The 23909-nt window shown below is 38.2% G+C and overlaps 1 protein-coding gene across 1 annotated transcript in view; it reads left to right on the top strand.

Moving 5' to 3' along the window:
- Positions 1–2491: 2491 nt before the first annotated feature.
- MRAP2 (melanocortin 2 receptor accessory protein 2) overlaps positions 2492–23909 on the top strand; it is a 104667-nt gene continuing 83249 nt past the window's right edge. The window contains exon 1 of the mRNA XM_063637815.1: positions 2492–8885. The gene's annotated coding sequence lies outside the window, so the exon portion shown is untranslated. The remainder of the gene's footprint in view (positions 8886–23909) is intronic.

Here is a 23909-nt window from a genome sequence, read left to right as displayed (position 1 = left end):
GTACCCAATAGTCATTCAGGAGCAGGTTGTTCAGTTTCCATGTAGTTGAGTGGTTTTGAGTGAGTTTCTTAATCCTGAGTTCTAGTTTGATTGCACTGTGGTCTGAGAGACAGTTTGTTACAATTTCTGTTCTTTTACATTTGCTGGGGAGAGCTTTAATTCCAACTATGTGGTCAATTTTGGAATAAGTGTGGTGTGGTGCTGAAAAAAATGTATATTCTGTTGATTTGGGGTGGAGAGTTCTGTAGATGTCTATTAGGTCCACTTTGTGCAGAGCTGAGTTCAATTCCTGGGTATCCTTGTTAACTTTCTGTCTTGTTGATCTGTCTAATGTTGACAGTGGGGTGTTAAAATCTCCCATTATTATTGTGTGGGAGGCTAAGTCTCTTTGTAGGTCACTCAGGACTTGCTTTATCAATCTGGGTGCTCCTGTATTGGGTGCATATATATTTAGGATAGTTAGCTCTTATTGAATTGATCCCTTTACCATTATGTAATGGCCTTCTTTGTCTCTTGATCTTTGTTGTTTTACAGTCTGTTTTATAAGAGACTAGGATTGCAACCCCTGCCTTATTTTGTTTTCCATTTGCTTGGTAGATCTTCCTCCATCCCTTTATTTTGAGTCTATATGTGTCTCTGCATGTGAGATGGGTTTCCTGAATACAGCACACTGATGGGTCTTGACTCCTTTTCCAATTTGCCAGTCTATGTCTTTTAATTGGAGCATTTAGCCCATTTACATTTAAAGTTAATATTGTTATGTGTGAATTTGATCCTGTCATTATGATGTTAGCTGGTTATTTTGCTCGTTAGTTGATGCAGTTTCTTCCTAGCCTCGATGGTCTTTACAATTTGGCATGTTTTTGCAGAGGCTGGTACCAGTTGTTCCTTTCCATGTTTAGTGCTTCCTTCAGGAGCTCTTTTAGGGCTGGCCTGGTGGTGACAAAATCACTCAGCATTTGCTTGTCTGTAAAGTATTTTATTTCTCCTTTACTTATGAAGCTTAGTTTGGCTGGATATGAAATGCTGGGTTGAAAATTCTTTTCTTTAAGAATGTTGAATATTGGCCCCCACTCTCTTCTGGCTTGTAGAGTTTCTGCAGAGAGATCAGCTATTAGTCTGATGGGCTTCCCTTTGTGGGTAACCCGACCTTTCTCTCTGGCCGCCCTTAACATTTTTTCCTTCATTTCAACTTTGGTGAATCTGACAATTATGTGTCTTGGAGTTGCTCTTCTCGAGGAGTATCTTTGTGGCGTTCTCTATATTTCCTGAATCCGAATGTTGGCCTGCTTTGCTAGATTGGGGAAGTTCTCCTGGATAATATCTTGCAGAGTGTTTTCCAACTTGGTTCCATTCTCCCTGTCAGTTTCAGGTACACCAATCAGACGTAGATTTGGTCTTTTCACATAGTCCCAAATTTCCTGGAGGCTTTGTTCGTTTCTTTTTATTCTTTTTTCTGTGAACTTCCCTTCTCGCTTCATTTTATTCATTTCATCTTCCATCACTGAAACCCTTTCTTCCAGTTGATTGCATCAGCTACTGAGGCTTCTGCAGTCTTCACGTACTTCTCAAAACTTGGCTTTCAGCTCCATCAGCTCCTTTAAGCACTTCTCTGCATTGGTTATTTTAGTTAAACATTCTTCTAATTTTTTTTCAAAGTTTTTAACTTCTTTGCCATTGGTTTGAATTTCCTCCTGTAGCTTGGAGTAGTTTGATCATCTGAAGCCTTCTTCTCTCAACTCGTCAAAGTCATTCTCTGTCCAGCTTTGTTCCGTTGCTGGTGAGGAACTGCATTCCTTTGGAGGAGGAGAGGCACTCTGCTTTTTAGAGTTTCTAGTTTTTCTGCTCTGTTTTCTCCCCATCTTTGTAGTTTTTTCTACTTTTGGTCTTTGAAGATGGTGATGTACAAATGGGTTTTTGGTGCGGGTGTCCTTTCTGTTTCTTAGTTTTCCTTCTACCAGACAGGACCCTCAGCTGCAGGTCTGTTGGAGTTTGCTAGAGGTCCACTCCATACGCTGTTTGGCTGGGTGTCAGCAACAGTGGCTGCAGAACAGCGGATTTTCATGAATGGCAAATGCTGCTGTCTGATCGTTCCTCTGGAAGTTTTGTCTCAGAGGAGTACCCGGCTGAGTGAGGTGTCAGTCTGTCCCTACTGGGGGGGTGCCTCCAGTTAGGCTGCTCAGGGGTGAGGGACCCACTTTAGGAGGCAGTCTGTCCGTTTTCAGATCTCCAGCTGCGTGCTGGGAGAACCACTACTCTCTTCAATGCTGTCAGTCAGACAGGGACATTTAAGACTGTGGAGGTTCCTGCTGACTTTTTGTTTGTCTGTGCCCTGCCCCCAGAGGTGGAGCCTACAGAGGCAGGCAGGCCTCCTTGAGCTGTGGTGGGGTCCACCCAGTTCGAGCTTCCTGGCTGCTTTGTTTACCTAATGGCAGGCGCCCCTCCCCCAGCCTCGCTGCCACCTTGCCGTTTGATCTCAGACTGCTGTGCTAGCAAATAACGAGACTCCGTGGGCGTAGGACCCTCCAAGCCAGGTTTTTAAAGAAAACAATTTTTAAAGAAAGGAAGTGAACAGAGAAACCAAATGCGTGCCTTTTTTTTCTTTTTTACAGCTGCATGGAATTTTAGTGAATCCAGAGGCCTTGTTCCCCATAATTTGGAATTCTCATTCAAATTTGACCAAGTCAGGTAGAGTTAATCCAATCTGATGGAAGAAAACCAAAATAACAAAACAAATATGATTACTGAGAACTTTTAAAGGTAAGGAGAAATTAAGACCAGTTACTTGTCAATCTTAACTTTCAGTCACTAAGGAGAATTTTTTTCAAGACAAAACTCCAATTGAGCTACTTACCTAGGAATGAGGCTTAGGCTGAACACTGCTGTCTACCATCTGTGAAGCAGGAAAAAACTCAAACTCGCTTTCTCTGTTGGAAGCGAGCAGAACCTCCAGAAAGGAGTTGCTGGCTCTCCATCATCATGGAAACAGGAAAACTAATCTTCCTTGTTGGAAGTGAGTAAAACTCCAGGAAAGGAGTTATAAAGCAAAATGAACCTCAGACCTCAACCAAATTTGGGGAGAGCAATGATTCTCTGAAAGGACGTCCCAGACCTCAGCAAATTGTATTATTGGTTTGAGCAATAAAGATAGGCCAAGCTGGTACCAAGCACAGATAGATTTGTCAAAGATCAGGCCACCTCGTCTCTTCCATTGGCCACCAGTTTATAAACCAAAGAGTATCTGAAACAGGTCTCAATCAATTCAGAAGTTTATTTTGCCAAGGTTAAAGACATGCCTGGAAGAAAATAACATGGACCCACAGGAACAGTCTGTGGCCTGAGTCTTTCTCCATAGATAAATTTGAGGGCTTCGATATTTAAAGGGAAAATGTAGGCTGGAGGGGAGAGGGGTAGGGTATAGTAATCCCCATGTTGTAATAGAAGAGAAGCAGGTATGGGAATAGGCAATTATGTATTCATCTCATGCTCAATAAATTGGCACTTTACGTAAGATAAGCTACCTCTGGAATTATTTAACTTTTTATCTCTAGCTATCTGCTTAGCAACAAAAGGAAAGGCAGCTTCTTGCATGACTCGGCTTTCAGCTTCATTTGTTCCTTTTGGCATAATGAATTGGGGTCCCAAGTTCTTATTTTTCTTTCACAGCTTTATATCAACTGGGAACTTGGAGATAAAGCTGAAAATGTGTTGGCAACTTTCTTTTTCAAATTCAGAGTTTATGTTCTGACACAGGATTGTCTAATTAGCCCTCTTAGGCCATGGTAATTGGAACAGCAAGGGGACTGTTTTTATTGTAATGTCTACATCTACACAGTCAGCCTATGTAGATGTCCTTAAAATAAGCAAGAAGAGTAAATGGAGATGAAATTGGAGAGAGAGAGAGACAATGCTGCATTACAATTCTATTTCCTCATTTAGAACATGCTGAGAAAAGCAGTTATTTGTGCTCTGCAATTGCTCTTTAAACATGTGTGAAGGAAAAGCCTGAAATTTTTACTAAAATACATCCAAGTGTTTGTTAGGCTGAGGGTTTCCACATTCTGAGCAAGTTATTTTATTTATACAAGAATTGTCACAGGGAATTCTCAGAAGAGCCACCTACTTGAGGAAAAAAATCACAGAAAATCATTACATAAAAGCTAGTTTTTGTTACATTTTGTATATTTTGTGGTATTTTTAATATATATACTTGTCGTATTTTAAAATATTGAATTTATTATTCTAAACTGTAAGGTGGAAATTCTGCACAATAAACCATTAGAAGAAAGTACGCTCTCCCTCACCTAGTTAGGAAGTGGCAAAGGAAAGCAAGGACAGGGTTTCCTGCACTCAGCGTAGTTTCGGGAAGAGTACAGATTCAAAAGTACTATGAGAAAGTGCCACCTGTGCACTCAGTCATAAAACCGTGGAGCTCTGTCCTATTGTGCCAGAATGATTCTCTCAGATAACTACCAGTTCCCTCAGGCCCCAACATACAAGCTTGGGCTGCAGAAGAAGGCCTTACATTTGTGCACAAGGTGTTCTGTGAGATGTAGAGCAACATTCTTGGGGGTGTGTTCACACCTAAATATTCTATTTTTTGTTCTCTTGACCATTAAATCTTAAATAATAATGGCTAATATTTACATAGTGCTTTTCTTTTTTTAATTTTTGATTTTTATGGGTACATAGTAGGTGTATATATTTATGGGATATATAAGATATTTTGATACAAGCATACAATATGTAATCATCCCCTCAGGGTAAATGGAATATCTGTCACCTCCAGCATTTATCCTTTGTGTTACAAACAATTTAATTATACTCTTAGTTATTTTTAAATGTATAATTATTATTGACTGTAGTAACCCTATTGTGCTATAAAACACTAGGTCTTACTCATTTTTTTCAATTTTTTATACCCATTAACCATCCTCACTTCCTTCCAATCTTCCCACTACCCTTCCCAACCTATGGTAACCATCCTTCTTCTATCTCCAGGAGTTCAATTGTTTTAATTTTTAGCTCTCACAAATAAGTGAGAACGTGCAAAGTTTGTCTTTCTGTGTCTGGCTTATTTCACTTAACATAATGACCTCCAGTTCCATCTATATTGTTGCAAATGACAGGGCCTTCTTTTTTTATGGCTGAATATTACTCCATCATGTACATGTACCACATTTTCTTTGTCCATTTGTCTGCTGATGGACACTTAAGTTGGTTCCAAATCTTGGCTATTGCAAATAGTGCTTTAATAAACATGGGAGTGCAGATATCTCTTTAATATCCTGATTTCATTTTTGGGGGGATATTACTAGTAGTGGGATTGTTGGATCATATGGTAGCTCTATTTTTAGTTGTGTAAGGAAACTCTAAACTATTTTCTAGTAGTTTTAGTAATTTACATTCCCACCAGCAGTGTACAAGGGTTCCCTTTTCTCTGTATCTTCAACGGCATTTGTTATTGTCTGTCTTTTGGATAAAAGCCATTTTAACTGGGGTGAGATGATATCTCATTGCAGTTTTGATTTGCACTTCTCTGATGATCAGTGATGTTGAGCACCATTTCATATAACTGTTTGCTATTAGCATGTCATCTTTTGAAAAATGTCTATTCAAATATTTTGTCCATTTTTAAATCAGATTATTAGATTCTTGAGTTGTTTGTACTTGTTATATATTCTGGTTATTAATCCCTTGTCAAATGGGCTTTGCAAATATGTTCTCCCATTGTGTGGGTTGTCTCTTCATTTTATTGTTTCCTTCACTCTGCAGAACCTTTTTAACTTGATGTGATTCCATTTGTCCATTTTTGCTTTGGTTGTCTGTGCTTGTGGGCATTACTTAAGAAAATTTTTCCCCAGATCAATGTCCTGGAGATTTTCTCCAGTGTTTTCTTGTAAGAGTTTCTTTGTATAAGGTTTTATATTTAAATCTTTAATCATTTTATTTTTGTATATGGCAAGAGACAAGTGTTTACTTTCATTCTTCCACATATGGATATCTAGTTTCCCCAGCACCATTTATTGAGACCGTCCTTTCCTCAATGTATGCTTTTGGAGCCTTTGTCAAAAACGAGTTCACTAAAGATGTATAGATTTGTTTCAGGGTTCTCTATTCTGCTTCACTGGTTTATGTGTCTGTTTCTATGCCAGTACCATGCTGTTTTGGTTACTATAGCTCTGTAGTATAATTTGAATTGATAAAGTGATTCCTACAGTTTTGTTCTTTTTGCTCGGAATAGTTTTGGCTATCCTGGATCTTTTGCAGTTCCTTAAAATTTTTCAGATTTTTTTTTTGTTTTGTGAGGAATGTCATTGGTATTTTGATAAGGATTACATTGAATCTCTAGATTGGTTTGGGTAGTATGGACATTTAAATATAATTGGTTCTTCCAATCTATGAACAATGAATATCTCTCCATTTTTCTATGTGACCTCTTCAATTTCATTCACCAGTGTTTTATAATTTTTATTGTGGAAATATTTCACTTATTTGGTTAAATTAGTTCCTAGGTATTTAATTTTCTTTGCAGCTATCGTAAGAAAAACTGATTAAGGTTGGACAGATTTGTCTGTAAAGTTTTATTAAAGATTGGGGTTGACATTAAGAGTACACTAATGCAAGGGTGAAATTTGGCTTTCGCTCATGAACAAGATTTTCATCTAATGTTAAAGGATAATGAAAGATTTTTGCTTGCCTTTTAAATAAACTACAGGAAAAAGAAGGGAAAGACAAGAGGCAGATTGGAAAGCTAAATGTTCCCTCTATCAATAAGTAAAAGTTTTTGCCTTTTTGAATTTTTTGAGTCATTATTTTGGCAAAATAAATGACTTATGGTGACCTGGAATTCTATTTTATAATATCAAGTGTTTGAAATCTTTAATATATTTGGCAGGCTTCCCAAAATCAAATTTCAGCTTCAAAATTTTCTTTTCCAACCTCTAACTTTGGGATAATACAGAGGGCCCCTGAAGCATCCAAAAGATAGGTAAACAGGATTATTTGACATGTTAAGTTACATGGGAAGTATTGTCAAAATAAAAAATAATGTTCACTTTTCTTCAGGTTATATTTTAGTGAATGTTAATATATGTTCCAAAATTGTATGGGATTTCTAAAATTCTAATATGACTAAATATATACTATCAATCATAATTATGGTTATTATATTAGTCCATTTTCAAGCTGCTGATAAAGACATACCTGAGAGTGGGCAATTTACAAAAGAAAGAGGTTTCATTGGACTTACAGCTCCACATGGCTGGGGAAGCCTCACAATCATGGTGGAAGGCAAGAAGGAGCAAGTCCTGTCTTACGTGGATGGCAGCAGGCAAACAGAGAATGAGGAAGATGCAAAAGTGGAACCCCCAGATAAAATCATCAGATCTTGTGAGACTTATTCACTACCATGACAATAGTATGGGGAAACCACCCCCATGATTCAGTTATCTCCCACTGAGACCCTCCCACAACACATGGGAATTATTGGAGTACAATTCAAGATGAGATTAGGGTGGGGACACAGAGCCAAACTGTATCAGGTATTATGTTAGTTATTGTAGATCACAGAAATAACGAAATTTCCATGTCAATTGTGTTTTTATGACTGTTTAAAGTCATTTCCACAGTTAATTGCTTAATTCTGATGCAGTTTCTGAAAACTTCACAAGCACTGAAAATCCTAGAATATGATATATTTTAGGAGGTTTATGAAAGGATGGAAAGGACCTGGAAAAGCACTCTTGAATACAGGTAAGAATTCCTATAACTTTAATGAAAAGACTGACTGGTTTATAAAATCACTAACCCAGGTAGAACAAAAATTAATTGAACACCAAGAAAATACTTTGCCAGACTTTCATGCTAAATCAACCAATACTGAAATTGTTTAGATATACAATTTGAATGAACTCCATGGTCTAAGTCAAATTACCTATGATAATCCATTAGTTATCAGTGCTATGCACCTAAATTGGATAAACAACTGGTATTCAAGAGAACATAAGTCCAACATTAAGCGTGGGCTCACAGGGAACCAGGAGGGCTGCCTTGTCCTTTCTGAGTCCTCAAAACTTTTGTTATTAAAAGTTCTGCATTGTGTGACTCATCATGGAAAACATAAAATGATCCAAATTAAACATATATTGGTGTGGTGATTTCTAAATTGCTAAAATAGTTTATGACCAATGTTTGGTTTGTGAAACCCATATTCCTTGGAAGACAAAGCTTTAGGTACATTTGGCAACTTGATGGGCCAGTCAGACATTTATAGAGGGATTTCATTCAGTTGAAATTTTCAATGCATGTTTTCTGGTTGTATAAAAGCTTTCCCATGCAAGAGGGCTGACGTTATAACAGTAGATTATTATACCACCATGTATTTTCACCAGGTAAAGAAAGCATTTCATGGTTCACTTACTGAGGACCATCAACCCCTTCATAATTTAGAACCTGAAGATCGGATCTTCTGAGAACCTCAGAGAAAGAATGCCCTTGGCATCCACACTGCAGCAAAACTTCAGGACCTTGAACTTTGGGCTAATAATTTCACAACTGAGACGGGTTCATCCACACCCTTGGAACTATACCCATTGGAACCCTTAAGGTAAAGCTAACCAAGGAAGTTTCTCCCCAGAAGAAGATTGCATCCTTGATATGAACAGCTTTTTCCCAAGATCATGCATCAAGACTTCTCTACTATCATGAGACTCTCATCTTTGAATATTTTTTCACTTGCTTATGCTTCTATGAACAATAGAAGTGAAAAGGGGGTCTGTTGTGTGCACTAATTGTGTATACTTTTATTTGTGAAGGATTTTGAAGCCAGCCTTATACATGGATAAGCTTATACCTTGATAGATGGAAGATGAGGCCCAATGAAGGTAAGAAATTTTAAAGGTACATATGTGGCCTCATAATCAGTCAGAAACAACACATTGGTTCACTCTTCTTAACCCACATCATGGGTTAAAGAGAACAATGCCAGGAGGTCTTCACTCTTCTAGAAAGGCATTATTTATTAGGTCCTTTTCCCCCATGGTTTGGGGTAAAAGAGACAATAATTAGAAATGTAACCCTCATAATAAGCTCTATAGCAGATTCTATTGTAAAGGCTATGGTTGCAAAACAGACTTTAAATTCTCTTGTGAAAATTATGCTAAATAATAGAATTGCTGTAGATTACTTACTGGCTAAACAGAGAAGTATCTGTGCAGCTGCTGGCACTTGTGGAGAAATACATCACATCAGATATTACAGAGATTCAGCTGTAGGGGATTAATGAAGAGACTGCTTAGTTAAGCAGGCAGACCCTTTATCTAGCTTATTCTTTGATCTATTTAATTTTAGGTGGTTTGGTCTATGGGGATCTTGGGTAACTATTCATGTTATGCTCCTGATATTCATAATAGTAGTCTCCCTGGTATGCTGTATTCTCTCAAAAGATTTAAATTTTTGCTTGCAGCCATCTCTAGAAAGTCAAATGGTCTCTCCAACTGGAATGACAAGAGCTGAAAGAAATGTGTGACCATGAGGGCACTGTAACCTATGAATGACATACTGAGACCAGAAACCCAAAATGATGGTAACTAAGAGTGATACAAAAGCCCTAAGTTTTGGTCACACTCTCACCTAAGTGAGAACCTGACCAAAAAGGGGAGTTTTTTAACAAAATTGTGGAAGGCCATTGTTTTCGACTGAACTCACGCACAAGGCTCCAACAGAGCAGAACAAACCAAAATGGAGTCACTCATACTACCTGTGACATAATCAAACTAAGACTTTAAGGAAACACACAGATCCTAGAACAGACCAGGTTTTGGGTTTTTTTTCTCCTATTTCTCTTGTTTGTTTGTTTGTTAACAGGGGAAAAATCCCCAAACCTGGTCTCTTCTAGGATCTGTGTGTTCCACCATAGAGTAGAAGGTCCCTCCTTGTCCTAGAGAAGATCTAGAACACATTTCTAGGACAGAATGTATAAGCCAGCCTTATACATGGATAAATTTATACCTTGATAGATGGAAGATGAGGCCTAATGAAGGTGAGAGACACATATCTATGACATTGCAGCATAAGAATCTAAGGTATAATTCCTACATGACAGGACTCTGCTCCATTAACAGTTGGTAGGTCTCACTTGTAAAACTGTTTCAGTCCTCTTTCCCGAACCCATGGGCAGTTTTTAAAACTCCTTTATAGATTGTCTTTAATATTTTTAAGTCTGTTTGGTTCTGTGATTTTTTTCTTTGAATCATTTTTGCTAGCATGTTACCTAGAAAATGGTTTATCTAACTTTTCTAATTTATTGGCAAAAAATTTGTTCAAATTATTTTATTCTTGGTATTCTTTCTATATATGTAGTTAAAGTCATTTTTTTATTTCTACTATTTACCTGCTCTCTCTCCTCTCATTCATCAGTACTTTCAAAGTTTTAGTTATTAGCATTTTTTAAGAATTAGTCACTGGTTTTGTCATTTCTCTCTAATGTACTTTTGTCTTCAATATCATTACTTTTGCTCTTACCTTCATTATCTATGAAATGCAGCTGCTTTGCTGTGACTCCTTTTATTCCTAGGACTAGGGAGCAGAGCTTGAGAGGAGGAAGAAGAAAGTATACTATTTTCGAAATGAAATTAAGTCAAGAAAAATTGAGGCTGGCATTTCCTCTGAGAGGTGCTAGACTCAAGTTGTTCTTTAAAGGAAAAATTTTGAAACCCTTCTTTGTAGCTTTTGGAGAGCCCTAGAAGGTATGTTCCAAGGGAATATTTTCAGAGAATGTTAATGTTGTTTTTATTGCATAACAAATTTCTATGTAACCTTAGAGTCAAAAGAAAAAGGGTCTTCTATTTTCTTAAAACACTGATTCACTGCATAGCTCATAAATGCTAAATCACAGCATGGCAGGCAAGTGAAAAGAAAATAAGAAAGCAACGACTGTCTACATATTTATTTCTAAGTCATAGTCCACGGGCTGATTTCTTTTAGCATTTGGCACTTTGCCATGCTGATGAACCCCCTGTCCACATGTAGTCAAGACCTACAGATAATATGGATTTCCCTTTCTCCAGGATTGGCAAGCACCTAAGTAATATGGAAGTATTTGGAAGAGCTTGTGTATATATGTCTGTATTGTCACCCATCAATTTGATCTCTTTGGTGACTTAGAATTCCTGATGTCTTCTGAGCCTACTCTGGGGTAATAGTTCCATCCCTCAGTGTAATGGAATCTTTTATTTTAATGAAAAAGTCCTTAGTTTAATTAGGCATGCAAATAAATAGACCTGCAATTACAGTGCATCATAATAAATGCTACATTAGAAATATGCAAAAAGTGATATGAGAGGTGGAGACAGAACCCTCACTCCATATTAAGGAATCATAACAGGATTCCTGGAGGAGAAACTGAAGCTTAAGTTATAAAGATTAGCTTTACCTTGAGCCAAGGTTATCTGAAAGCTCTTTCAGACTGGGCATAAATGGGTATATTAATCTGTTCTCATGCTGCTATAAGGGCATACCTGAGACTGGGTAATTTATAAAGTTCCATGTGGCTTAGGAGGCCTCAGGAAACTTACAACCATGGCAGAAGGCACCTCCTCACAGGGTGGCAGGAGAAAGAATGAGTGTCGAGCGAAGGGGGAGGTCCCTTATAAAACTATCGTATCTTGTGAGGACTCACTATCACAAGAATAGCACAGGAAGAACTTCCACCGTGATTCAATTATCTCCACCTGGTCCTGGCTTTGACAGTGGCAATTATTACAATTCAAGGTGAAATTTGGGTGGAGACACAGAGCCAAACCATATCAGTGGGTAAGAGGAGTTAAGGCCATAGGAGTGAAGGGATTGGCGGATGTCTATAAAGGCAGTAAGGCCAGGTACCTGGAGGACCCAGTGTTCCCATCTGCTAAAATGCTCCAGTCATGAGAAAGGAGGCAACACAGGAGAGGAAGGGTAAGTAGCAAAACATAACTTTTCTGAATTGGAATAGCTGATCGTGCCTTCTGGCACAGAAGATGCATACCCAACTCTCAGATCTCACCTAGAGAAAACAGTTCTGCCTCACTCAACCAGAGTTACTCCAAGTATGAGCCATCTGCTCTCATCTCACCTGACTGGCTTGCCCTCTCTCAAATGACTGATGTCAAGGTAAGAACTCTCTTTCCATCTAGACCATGCCATTTGCTGATCTTTTCTCCTACCTCATCATTTCTAGAACAAGTGAGTCAGACCAGGGTAGTCAGGGATGAGGGCTTCAGCTGATTCAGTCAGGAGAAAGCCAGGCCTCAGGTGATGAAAGCGAGAGGAAGGCCATGCTGGCTCACCACTAGGCTGATGCCACAATGTGCTTGGGGCAGCAAAACAGGGGCCTTGAGTATCCTATTGAAAGAATGTTCTATTTCAAAAATATCCTCAAAGCTATTGTCCTAGGAAATATAAGAATGTTGTGTTATAATTCCTTACACTTAACATTAGTTTATATAAAGATCTTAATCTGGCCCTAGTTGAAAGGTTGGTGTATTGGGACCAGGCCCGTCATTTAAAGTGTTTCTGGGGCAGAAGGGCTGGAGTGAGAAGTCCATGGGGGACCTGATCTCAAGAATCACTGAGATCTGTAGCAATGTTGTAAAGCACTTTCACAAACTGCATCTCATGTCTTCCTCACTAAACCTTACAAACTGCATTGTATTAATAATTCTTACTTTGCAGATGGTGAAATAGATGCTAGGGGAAGTTGCATAATTAACCAAGTTCCTTAGCTTGTGGGAGTAACATTTAGAACTCATATGCAGATCTCTTGACTCCTGAGCCCACAGCTTCAGTCCCTACCCAAGGCCGTGGTCTCGTGAAACTCTTATAAGCTCATAATTGTTTCACCTCAGCTATGAGGGCGTGTGCTGAAGGGCAGAAAATCTAGCCCTTCAAGGTCTGGACTTATGAGTCCAAGGCAAGAGCAAAGTTAGCTGAACTCAGGCTGAGCTAATAAATTGATTTTGCACCTCTTATATTCATTCAGCTAAGGCCAGAATCATACAGCCTGGATGTACAGGTGGGGATGAGGTGACCCCAGACGGCAGAGTGCAAGAGTAGACGGGGGGTAGATAATTACAACAAGACTTTGCCTTATCTCTAAGTATTCTTGTCCTGTGGGGTGACCTTGAGAAATTGTTCCACTTCCCTGTTTCTCTAGCTCTGCAATGAATTGAATATGTGATTGCCTGTGCTGTGAAGATGTAGGGATGGTCCCTGTCCTCAGGATGCTTACATCCAGAAGAATGCATTTTAAAAGATCTATGTATAAGGGAGAATGTTTTTCGTTTTTGTTTTGTAGAATCATTAAGAAACCTATTCTTCTGGGAAACACAGATGAATAACATGTTATTTTAGATTTGAACATTTGTAAAGATTTTGGATGGATTTGGTATTTGAGCTGCTTCGTCAGGAAGTAGGATTTTGATGGTCAGGGCTGAGGACAGTCTGGGGAGCAAATACAAGAACGTGAAAAAGCCAGGTGTGCAGTCTGTCTCTCTCTCTCCTCTTCTCTTTACCCCCCTAGTAGTTCTGTTTCTCTGAACAATCCTAGTGTGTGCCCCAACTGTTTCCAAAATGATTTTGAGATTGCTAAGCAGCCACATTCAGTTGAACCTGGCTTTACATTTTGTAGGTTTAAGCAATTTTGGGGGCAATGAATGTACCTTCAATAGACTTTTGAGTGTCAACCTTCATTTTCTCCCAGTCCATTGCTTACAGTCCACAGGCTACTGCTGCTCTGTCTAATGATCCTTACAGTAAATACACTAAAAGAATAGAGAATGTGTTCAACAGAGACTGATCCCTGGAGTCTGCACATAAGATTTAGTCTGCAGTTGATACTAATAAGCATGAACACAGTGTACATTGCTGTTCCATCTGCCTTAAGGTTTAGATAGCATATGTGAGAATGAAGTGGCTCCTCTGAAGGAAACAGGAAACTTATATAGTAAAATGTAATGAAACCAGGATAAGCAGCTATCTTGGAAATTGTGACAAGAAGCTTACAGAAAATTTTGGAGATGTCGATAAGGGAGACATGGAGAGTAAGGGGTGGGTCACTATTCCTCCAAGGCTGATAAATCATGGCTCCAATGTGGACTTGGTGTCAGGCCTCCCAAATGACGCTGCTCCTCACCACACACACACACACACACACACACACACACACACACACACACACACAGAGAGAGAGAGTTTTAAATTTCCACGCGACCTGGAAGACATAATTCTTCTTCCTGGGGCCCAGTTTTCTCATCTTTAATATGATAGAAGTAAGACAGATGATCTCTAAGTTCTTTTCATCATTTGAGTTTGAGACAGCCAGGCCAAGACGGTGAAAACCCGTCTCTACTAAAAATATGACAAATGTGTTTTCTAAAACAAAAACATTTAGTGATAAGCGTGGCATTGTTTTACATCTTTAACATCTCTTTACTGTCAGCTGGATTCTCATGTTTGTTTTTGCTTTCAGTCTGTTACGATATGCTATTTGGGTTGAAAAAATTCAAACTTCACAGAGACATATAGTTGAAAAGGAGACAAGCATTTAGGTAGCCTTTTATAACTGTGGATAGCCTTCTTTGACATAACATCAAATTTCAACAAGCAGTAGTTTCTGAAAGGTAAGTTCCAATTCTGGCATTCTGTAACTCTAAAGTTTGTTTTCTCTAATCAGTTCTGTGATTTGGAAGACAATGAGTTGATAATCCAGTGGGCTATGACAGTTATAGTTCTCTTAATAAGTTAAATTAGAATATTCATGTTTTGGCATTCACATCCACGTTTGCAGACTCTGATTAGCATGGACAATTTTCTCTCCCAAATCACTTCCACACAAACTTATCAAATCATCTGACTAGTCACACTCATCCTGACCACATCACATCACAAGGCGGCATGCATTAGGGCAGTTATAACATCCGCCAAGGTATTTGCACAATGACTGCTCACCGTAGGGAACAGGCTTCCCTCCCTGCAACAAACAAGGAAAATGTCTTTTAAAATGCTCTAAACAATACATGTGAAAACCTAGGCAATACTCAAGGTATAAAGGAAAAAAGCAAAAATGGCTAAATTCCCACCTCTCAGAGATTATCACCATGAGCATGTCAGTGAACATTCAGCGTAAATTTTCTATGTTTATATACACACACATAATTCTGTATAAATGGGATCATATTATGCATGCAATTTTATAACAATTTTTAAATCTTATGAAAACTTTCATGTTTTAAATTATATCTAAAACTTACTTTACAGTCCGACAATCTTTAATACAGAATTTTTAAATTGTAGTATATTTTTCTTGTATTTAAGGAAAGATTATTGGTCTACAAAAGGGAAATTAGAAGACTTGCTTTCTCAACCCACAGTTGTACCATCGGTGTCTAAAGATACCGAAAAATATGAAAACTGACGTAACAGAGAATTCTGACTTTCCAAAGAAATCATGCAAAACTTTAAATGAAACAAACAAATGATGAAAACTGTTTCCCTCACTTTTTAGATGTTAATAATTTGCCATAGTGGGTCTTATGAAAAAGAAAAATTTCAGATGATATAGTGTGTCGGTTAAGCTGCGGTCAGTTTTGAGGGCAATGACTCATAGTTTAAAGAAGGAAAATTGAATATTTTAATTGTAGACTTGATGAGCTCTTTAAATGCCAAAAATGATTTGTTACAAATTTTTGAACTAGAAGTGAAAACTCCCTGAAGCATCTTCTAGGATAAATAGTCATATTGCATTAACCATAAGAACATAACCAATAACTGAGAGAGCTTTTACAATTTTAAAGTCAAATATTGCTGAATGCCTGCTGGATGAAAAGTAAATAAAAGATGTTACAGCAGGAACAATTTCCAATATTACAGCAACTCAGTGACTTTCACTTCTGCTGCATCCTGAAGGAAGATGGTTGTCTCAGGAAAATCAATTTGAGTTGCAAGCTGAGCTAGCTGCTTTATTTACAGGACACCATTTTTACTTGAATGAACAAAGAAAATACAAACTGTGGTTATTCAGTGGGGTATTTTGGCAGATATTTTCTGGAAAATTAACAAAGTAGCCTGTCACTGCCAGGACTAACATTTTTTGCTAATGTTGCTGATTTTGTGTTTTGTGCTAATGATAAAGTTTCAACTTGTAAGAGATTAGAATTTTGGAAAACTTTTATCTTCCACTGTGAATTTGTCCGCTTCACAATGCTTGAAGACATTTTTATGAGATTTATAGGTATTCATAAATGTGATTTTTTTGTTATTGTTGAGACGGAGTCTTGCTTTGTTACCCAGGCTAGAGTGCAGTGGAGTGATCTCAGCTCACTGCAACCGCCACCTCCCAGGTTCAAGCAATTCTCCTGCCTCAGCCTCCCCAGTAGCTAGGATTACAGGCGCCCACCACCACACCCGGCTAATTTTATATTTTTAGTAGAGACGGGTTTTCACCATCTTGGCCTGGCTGTCTCAAACTCAAATGATCTGCCTGCCTCAGCCTCCCAAAGTGCTGGGATTACAGGTGTGAGCCACTGTGCCCAGCCAAAAATGTGATTTTTTTTAATATCATTTACTTTTTGATATCAATATTTGAATTTATATTTACCAATATGTAATCTTGTAAAAAATATACATGGGTAAAGATCTATTCAAAGTGCAAGATAGACCAGTGGATTTTAATGTTACAGAGTACCAAAAGTTCATTGTTAATCATTTCACATCCCACAATGAAGCTTACCTTTCAGAAACTACTGCTTGTTGAAATTTGATGTTATGTCAAAGAAGGCTATCCACAGTTATAAAAGGCTACCTAAATGCTTGTCTCCTTTTCAACTATATGTCTCTGTGAAGTTTGAATTTTTTCAACCCAAATAGCATATTGTAACAGACTGAAAGCAAAAACAAACATGAGAATCCAGCTGACAGTAAAGAGATGTTAAAGATGTAAAACAATGCCACGCTTATCACTAAATGTTTTTATTTTAGAAAACACATTTGTCATAAATATGTTAATTATGTCAACATGCAATTGGCTTATTGTTATTTTGAATCAGTCAAATATTTTTAAAATTCAGTTTTATTTCTGATATCATAACTGCTGATAAATATAATCCACAGAAATGAAAGCTCTTTAGAGTCCTCAATGATTTTTAAGACTTGTAAAATGGTGTTGTGACCAAAATATTTGAGAACCACAAATCTAAAGTAAATCCTAATTTACCCAATTTATTTAATGGATACCTTGATTTAAATTGCCTATTTATTTACCTTGTCTATTAAAAAGCTATACCCTACTAATGAAATAAAAATCAATGTATCCTTTTCCATAAAAGAACAATTGCTTAAGCAATAATGTTGATTTGGAGTTTAAATGTATGGTTCAAATAGTACCTATAGTTTTCTTTTTTCTTTTTAAGGAATTTGAAGTCAAAATTTATATTTTCATCTCCTGTTATTTTTTATTTTTAATATCAGTTTAGCAATAGGGAAACACTGACTTATTCAATTAAAATGGTTAAGATCCACATTGAATGTGCATTACTACTAGATCATGGACAAACGTATTCCTTTCTAACTTACAATCTAGCATTCATTCATTTTTAAACAAGTTTGAATGTAAATTATTCACTGGGCTTCTCAGAAGGAACTTGTACTTTCAGTTAGGGATATTATTAAATCTTAAAATTGTAGTGTATGGTCTATGGTTTATTATTTTCTCCCCTGGCATTCAGCAAAGTTCTTGACGCATAAGACATACTCAGTAAATGTTTGTTGGATGACTGACGGATAAATGATGAGCACATGAGTGAATAAATGAGTAAATAGGTGAATGAATGGATTTTTTAATCAAAAAGGTATGTTTAGCCATATGCATATTTTATGACAAATCAGAAACAAGAATGATCCTTTGAATATGTATGCCCCACCAGGCAGCCACCCCTGGTTCAGAGCCTCCTTCCCGACCCCAGGCTATTCTGACCCTGATAGCCTAAGTGCTGTTCCTACCTTTAGCTGGACTTTCTTTCTTTCTTCCTTTCTTCCTTTCTCCTTTCCCTTTCCCTTTCCTTTCTTTTCCTTGTTTCATTCTTCTTGCACAGGCTGGAGTGCAGTAGCGTAATCTCGGCTCACTGCAACCTCCGCGTACTGGGTTCAAGCAATTCTCCTGCCCCAGCCTCCCGAGCTGCTGGGATTACAGACGCCCGCCACCACACCCAGCTAATTTTTGTATTTTTGGTAGAGACAGGGTTTCACCATGTTGGCCTGGCTGGTCTCAAAGTCCTGACCTCAGGTGATCCGCCTGCCTTGGCCTGCCAATGTACTGGGATTACAGACATGAGCCACCACGCCTGGCCACCTTTCCTTAGACTTTCTTTATGCCCCGTTTAGCCTGGACTTCTGAGTGCCACTTGCTCCTGTCTGACTCTTTACTGACATGACATGGCCCATTATCTCATGTTAGGCTTTTCTTGGGAACAGCACAGGATAAGGCTAAAGAAGAGAGTGGACTCAGGAACCTACCTCCTAGCCTGGCTCTACTACTTCCTGGCTGGCTGACTTTGAGCAAATGCCTTTGTTCCCCTCCTCTGTATGGTGGAGATCATAAGAGCATTACTCTCAAGGGGTTATCATGAGAATTCCATGGGTGAGTCTTTGTAAAGTGATTAAAATGGTGCCTTGCACACAGTAAGCTCTTTATAGATGTTTATTAAATAAATGTAAAAGTATATAAGGACAGCATGGCGTGGCTGGCCTTTAGAAGCCTGTTAGACTTCAGGTTGAGTCGGGGTGTGGGAAGCCCTTTTCCCCAGACCTGCCTACCCCATTGTATAGCTCTTTGGACCCAAGTTCTGGCTCTTCACAGATGGGCTTCATTCTCCACATTGGGTCACATCTGGCTGTATCTTGAGACAGACCATCCTACCTGGGGAACACAAATTTCCCCATGTAGGACAAGTAAAACAATTGCCATTCAAATATAACTGTCATGAGGTATCCTTCTACCTACATAGAAATATCAAAGGTTATCAGAAAAAGGGTGAGAAGAGCATTCTCTAAGAGCAGGAATTACTCATAAGAGCAAAACAGAGGAAGGTAGGAAAAATAAATTCAGACTGGGAATACACATTTCTGGATTATGTTACAAATCATGTATAGTTGGGAATAGCCACCTGCCTAAAAGGATTCATCGATCTTCCTTTCTGGTTAGTGTACATTCTGTTCAGACACTGCAAGGGTTATCTGAGAGACCTTGTGCCCTGAAAGCCCATAACCTTTGTCTGCAGCTTGTTCCGTAGACATATGTAATTATTATACATTTGAGTTAGTCCCGTCATGTCGTGTTGGCTGAGATGTCATATAATTTCTAATTGGATCAGTTACAAACCTTTCTTTTTCCTGTTTAAACCATAATCCCTGCAGTTTAGATATGTTTCATTTCCTATGAGCTGTTAATGAGGATGATGTTCTTCTTCAGAGTTGGAATAAAGGAAAATTTCACCCTTTACCCACTCCCTTCTCCTCCCACTGAGACCTCTCTATGTCCCTCTCTAACCCTGACACAACCCATTCATTGAAGTAGCACAGTCCCAGGCAATGTGTGTACACAGAAAGTTGATTTGAGAATTGTTTTTTTACAAACTTCAACAGATTTCAAAATTAGTTCATGGCTCAGGAGATCAGTCTGACTCAGATTTATGTGCAAACAATAGACATAGTTTAAAAAAATCATCAGGAACACCTAAGATCAAAGCTTTTTTGTTCCAGCTGCTAAGAGGGAGATTTTGTGGCATCCATTTTAGTCCCTTGGCAGTCATAATCCTGAGTTCTGTGCTGTGACATAGAAGCAGAGTCAACGAGGTCACTGAAGGAGAAGCTAATAGTACAGAAACTTCCAGTGTTCCCACAAAGAAGTGAATTTGGTATTATATTGTACACAGAAAAAAAATTTTTAATAAAAATCGAAAAATAAGGCTTTGGTTAGAAAAACACTTCGTAAAACAAAGAGGAATAGGTTTTATGACCTGGAGTATTAAGCCTTGTTTCAAAAAATTGCAAAACCAAGAAAATGAAAATCGACAGATATAAATACAGTAGAAAATCTAAGGTAGAGTGACTCAGTTCTGGCAGTTGTCTGATATATAAAGATACACAGGATGGTCCCATGGGAATGAACAGGAATCCTAGATTCCTAGGCCTTGAGTTCAAATTCTGTCTCCACTACTTACTAGATATGTGACCTTGAGTTACTTTTGCAAAGTTTTATCTTCCTATTCTAAAAAATGTGTCATAAAACTACCTACCTCATAAGATTGGTTTGAGGTGAGCTAACACAGTAAAACATTCAACAGAGTGTTTAGTTGTAAGGACTTAATAAATGTCAGTTTCATTTTTATGAAGTATAACTGAGATATGCTCTAAGCAATCATCTTGTATCAGAATTACCCAAACTTGCCCATCATAACAATCACCTGGGGCTTTTATGGAACATACAGATTCCAGGGCCTTGACTCAGACCTACTGAAACTGCATCTCCAGAGGAGTGGCCCAGGACTCTATTTAACAAGAGCCTCAGGGCTCTAGGCACATTTGGGAAACAGAGATGATGTTAGTAAAATTTCATTTCCCTATATCTATAGGTCTCAAATTTGAGGACACATAATAATCATCTGGGGTCTGGTTAAAATACACACTCCCCAGAGATTCTGATTAAGGTCTAGGATGGTGTCAGAACAATTGGGTTTTAAACAAGCGCTCCCCTGGTAATTCTGGGCAAAAGGGCTCTCATCCTACATTTTGGAAAACACTGCCCAACATTGTGTTACCCTTATTTAAACTAAAAAGAGAACTCTAGGAATAGTCTCTAATCTAGGAGAAAATTTTCAGTAGCTTTGTTTCTGCTACGAAGTCATGCAATGTATGAATAAGAGGGAATAATTTAATCCCTCTGCCAAGTATTTCTTTTTCTCATCCATTAAAATTGGTCCTTTCTATGCCAGTTTCTTTGGCTTGAGGTTAAAAAGTAACTCCCCAGTCCATTATGCATTTGATGCATCTGTTCAGAGTTTCATGATTGTGCTATGTCGGCCTTTTTGCGACCTCTGATCACTTAGTCTGATTTAGGGCCCTGTAGGCACCCTGAAGCTAAGGACTTTGCTTGCTTAACTTGTGTTTCATGCTGGGTATTTCTGAGTCATTTCTGATGAGCAGAGGGCTTGAGGAAAGCATGAACAAAAGAAGTGAGAACTGGTTGGGCACATAGGCACTTGGTCCCAATGGGGGCTTTGTGGCACCTGCCTTGCCAGCTGCTTCAGTGCCTGTCCTCACAGTTCAGGATTCACCTAATGTGCTGAGATAAAGCAGCAAACAGATCCTGAGAGTAGAGTCAGGCTACACAGGCATTATATGCATGGACTTTTGCATGACTTTTGATGGGTTAAAGACAAATGCTCAAGCTTGTGAGCAGCCAAGAGACAGGTATGGAAGGATATACCAGTGTGTCAGAGCTGGAAAGTGTTGTGATCTGGAAGAGAAGCACAACTCCAGCAGAGAGTGGCAGGGAGCTTTTCTGTTAGTCCTGTGGAATTCAACCATGAACTGAGAAATCATCTCACTGGGACACACTTTCAGTCATCCACTTAAAGTTAAGAGCCATAACAGAACAGGATTTGGGGTATAAGTAAATAAAAAAATGTGCCACCAACCTGGGGAAATATCTTGCTAAATAATTGCCATCTTCCCTATGTGTATTAGTGCCCATGATCAGTAGACCTGGGTGTAGATCATTTTATCCATCTCTTTTGGGACAGATTCACCTTATTCTTAAAAGCCATCTCAGACACTCAGTCTCATTTTTCATAGTGTTCCAATTCAAAACTTGACAGTTCTTGAAACTCTTCAAAAATAATAACTCAGGAAATTATTGCTGTAGCTTTTTAAATATATGAGGTGGACAATATAAAAATTTGAAATTTACCTCGGATAAGCAGCAACACTTATTGAGGGTGAAGAATAAAAATTTGGGATGCACGAAAGTCTACTCTTTTCTCAACTTCACATTTATTGGGAATATTCTGGAAAGTGGCTTTTGCCCGTGGTTCCTAAATGTCTTCCCCCTGTGAGCTATACCAGTCATCAGGTGTGTTATGTCCATACAGCTTTCCTAAGAAATGGAAATTAAAGTGTCTTTCCAACTCCACAGGCACCATACCTGCTGAATAATAAAGAGGATAAATGGCTCACATTTAGGAACTACTTACTATAGGTACAATTGGGAATTGTCAGGATGCAGGTCTTTTTACAAAAGTTCTAGCAGCTGCATTTTCCTAAATGAAGGGTTGTTGTTGTTTTTGTTGTTAATGGCCACACTGGTGTATACCAATAAACAGAAAATCTCATTAACATCCTTTCTTTTTCCCACACATCTTCTCTATATGGCTTAAAGGAAAAGTGGGGATTAATTTGTTTTGTATCATGGGAAGGGAGGTATTCAGAAAATTAGATCATGGATAAACTTGAAAAAGATATAGTCAGAAGTAACCTTATCATTAAGTGACATTTATTATGTTCCCATATTCACACAATTCTACTAATTTACAGAGCTCATGCCAGCCTATAAATGTTATGCACTTTTTCCTCCCAATCTTTCATCTATTTCTGTTTCCCTACATATTAGTTAGGAATGTTTTTAGCTTTAAGTAACAAAGCCCAACTAAGAGTAGCTTAAATCATAAGGGTATTTATTATTTATTTAATGAGTAGTCTAGAATGGTATAGATGGCATAATGGTTGTTTGGTACCTCCAAGATGCCAATCATAGAACTTTATTCCCTTGCTTCACCATTCTCAGTTTTGGCCTATTGTCCCCTTGGTTGTCATTGTATGTTCACAAGATAGCACAATTCGCGCATTACATCCTTACATCATTTTCAATGCCAGGAAGCAGAAATATAAGGGGCAGGTGCAAAAAAAAAAAAGTGATTTGGCACTGACTAGTTACAAGAAGAGCACTGACTCCTCAGGGTAGTATAACTTGGCAAATGTTAAAACAATGAACAGTAATAATATTGTACACTTTGTGTCAAGCATTGTGCTTTACAATTATTATCTTTTTAATCTTCACAACAGTGCTATGAGAGTAATACTATGAAAATCCTCTTTTTTTTTTTTTTTTGAGACGGAGTCTTGCTCTCTTGCCAGGCTGGAGTGCAGAAGCCTGATCTCAGTTCACTGCAGCCTCCACCTCCCAGATTCAAGCAATTCATCTGCCTCAGCTGAAAATCCTCATTTTATAGCTATAAAAAGATGATGTAGCAATATTAAAAATGATTTTTACAAAAAAAAATTTGACATTTTAGCCTACCATTCTATATAAAATGTTTTTATTTTGTCCTGAATATGGACATGTGTGACTCAGATCGACCTTCAGGGAAGGACCTGTTGCCTTAGCTCCTAAGAGTGTTGTTATGAGACACCTTTCAGCTGGCAGCCCCTGGACGGAGAGAACTGACTCTCCCAAGCTCACTTTCTTCCTCAGTGGCCAACATCCAATGACTGATTGGGAGTATACAGACCAGGTATTCTGGCCTAATGTGGGACAACTCTAATGGGACAGTTCCTCTAGACTCCCCTCTCTGCCCATTCCTGATTCCTCTTCCTTCTTTCTACAGGTCTTGATCCTAAGGGTATTTCCTGATAAACATCCTGAATCCAACTCTGTCTTAGAATCTGCCTCCTAGAAAAAAATCAAACTGTGACAACTTTTAAGATCCCTTCCACCTCCTATCTACATGCATTTTTATTTTACGTTATTGCAGACATACTGAAGTACTACTTTTGTTATAATTTTTAATCTTAACATTCTATCATGATCAACTCCTCATGTT

Source organism: Symphalangus syndactylus, chromosome 4 (genome assembly GCF_028878055.3).
Source record: "Symphalangus syndactylus isolate Jambi chromosome 4, NHGRI_mSymSyn1-v2.1_pri, whole genome shotgun sequence".
NCBI lineage: Eukaryota > Metazoa > Chordata > Mammalia > Primates > Hylobatidae > Symphalangus > Symphalangus syndactylus.
The sequence above is the reverse complement of the archived record's forward strand: the minus strand, read 5'-3'. Positions and strand labels throughout refer to the sequence as shown.